The sequence below is a fragment of the Rhinoderma darwinii genome, chromosome 3, assembly GCF_050947455.1.
Source record: "Rhinoderma darwinii isolate aRhiDar2 chromosome 3, aRhiDar2.hap1, whole genome shotgun sequence".
NCBI classification, from domain to species: Eukaryota; Metazoa; Chordata; class Amphibia; order Anura; family Rhinodermatidae; genus Rhinoderma; species Rhinoderma darwinii.
The window spans coordinates 7,739,971-7,742,286 of record NC_134689.1 but is presented as its reverse complement, the minus strand read 5'-3'; the positions used below and the strand labels follow the sequence as shown (position 1 = coordinate 7,742,286).

The window sequence follows — 2,316 nt, the reverse complement described above, 5'->3', positions numbered from 1 at the left end:
CGTCCCAAGAAGTGTCCTGCACTTCTTTTTCAAAATGGCCGCGTAAAAAAACGGCCCATCGGAACAGAACGCAGTTTTTCCCATTGAAACCAATGGGCAGATGTTTGGAGGCGTTCTGCTTTCGATTTTTCGGCCGTTCTGGCATTTACGGTCCGTAAAACGGCCAAAAATAGGCCGTGTGAACATACTCTAAGTGAATAACCTCTTATACTTTTCTAGTCTTTCCTACGGATTATCCTATTGGCTGAATGCTCCACCAATCATATTCCGCTCCCTATGATGATACCAGATTTATTCTTTGCTGATGGTTTCCTCACAGCTGCTGCTTTCCCTGGTATTTTTATATAACCTACCCATACATATGCAGCATGAAGGGGCTCGGTGAAGGTGGCAGTATAGGTGTGTAAGTGTCTGATGGGGTCACACAGCTCATAAAAGGACAGCTGCCCGGCCTCATAATCCAGACAGATCCTGACTCTATCACTGGAGATCTGGTGAGGTAACTGGATGTATCTGTTCTCATATGTCACTGAACACTCAATATAATTATCCAATGCCCTTCCACATAAACTCCAGGACTTGTTATTCTCTCCAATGATTGACTGATCTCCTGTCCTGTCCATACTGGGATAACACATCCCGACCATCCACAATCCTGATTTCCTGATCTCCACATCCCAGTAATGTCGCCCTGAGGAAAATCTGCTGCCGCTTATCACCTGACAATTATCCTGGAATCTCTCTGCTGTTTCTGGACGATTCTGCTTTATTTTTGTCCTCGTTGCAGTTTTCAGGTCGTCTGATATAAGGATATTATTAGCAGCTGTGTTTACATCCAGTAATATGTCTGCAGGACCCACCCCATAGATCCCCCTCTCCTGCAGCCGTTACCTTCCCCCCAACACTCCCAGTCCTGACTATTACATCATCACCCCCATATTCTGTACCTAAGAAAGACAAAACTTGTGGGTGACTGGTTGAAGATCGGACTCTACGGTGGCGTGGCCTCTTTTTTTGAGGTTTTGCGGGTGAGATGGTCTGCAGATATGTCATGATATGAGATAAACCTGCACGTATGTTCTCTGTAATTACATCTACATCATGTGTCTTATCATGTCCCGCCGTGTCCTCATCACCTCCCCCCTCCTAATGGATCATACAAGTCACCTGCGTCCTTATCACCTCCTCCCTCCTCAGGATCACACAAGTCACCTGTGTCTGGTCCCTGTTGGACAGTCAGTGGATCAGTCATGTTACACAGCTCCTCAATGTCCCTCATCTTCCTGGACAGATCGTTTTTCTTTATTTCCGGCTTCTGGATCAGTTTCAAGACTGACAGTGACTCCTGCTCTTTCTGCCTGGAGATCTCACTTTGGACCCTCTTCTCCAAGTCATCCAGCCGTCTCCTGATGTCTCTAAACAGGGCAGTGATTCTCTCTTCTTCTCCAGCTGCTTTTTCTTGAGCTTTTCTCCTGCGCTCCTCCAGACTCTGGACTTTTTCCTCAGTCCCCTCTCTCTTTGTGATCAGTTTCTGCAGAACATTTTTCAGTCTCTCCTTCTTCTTCTTAGAGGCCTCATCCAGCATCTCCACCCGGTGTCCTCTGTGTTCTCCTGCTGAACAATAAACACAGATACAAGCAGCCTCCTCAGGGCAGTAATATTCCAGGATCTTCTTATGGACGGGACATTTTCTGTTCTCCAGGGAAGTGCTGGGTTCAGATAAGACGTGTTCTGCTGCCTTGCTGTGAACTCTCAGGTGATTATCGCAGAGAGAAGATTCACACAGCAGACAGGATTTAACAGCAGGTACAGGAGCGTGAATACAGTAAGTGCAGCAGATCCCGGTGATCTCCTCCTGACGTGGCTTGAGTTGACAGGACACGTTCTGCTACATTATGTAGATTTATGTTCCTCTGCAGTGCAGGCCGCTCCTGAAACTCTGCTCTACATTCAGGACAGGAATAAACTCCAGACCCGTCCTGTGTATTCAGGACCTGATCAATACAGACCCGGCAGAAGTTGTGTCCACATCTCAGGGTTACAGGATCTGTAAAAATGTTCAGACAGATGGAGCAGAGCAGCTCGTCTCTCACATCAGCGGACGCCATGGCTGACACTACTTAGAAGCGGTGAAAATAAATGTGACCTATGTTACTGGCAGCGGGGTGTGTTCCACATATTCTTCTTTTTATAGACTGTTAAGCATTCACAGATCAGAACATTATTTTTCCTTTTTTTTTTGCCTCTGTTCCTGCCTTGTAAGCATCAATTTTATAGAAATCATAGGGTCCAACTGCAAATATTAGATCCCACCTC

General features: G+C 46.3%; 1 pseudogene; it reads right to left on the bottom strand.

The window, feature by feature from the left end:
- Positions 1–260: 260 nt before the first annotated feature.
- LOC142748544 (E3 ubiquitin/ISG15 ligase TRIM25-like) lies at positions 261–2,108 on the bottom strand (annotated as a pseudogene).
- Between the last annotated feature and the right edge of the window lie 208 nt (positions 2,109–2,316).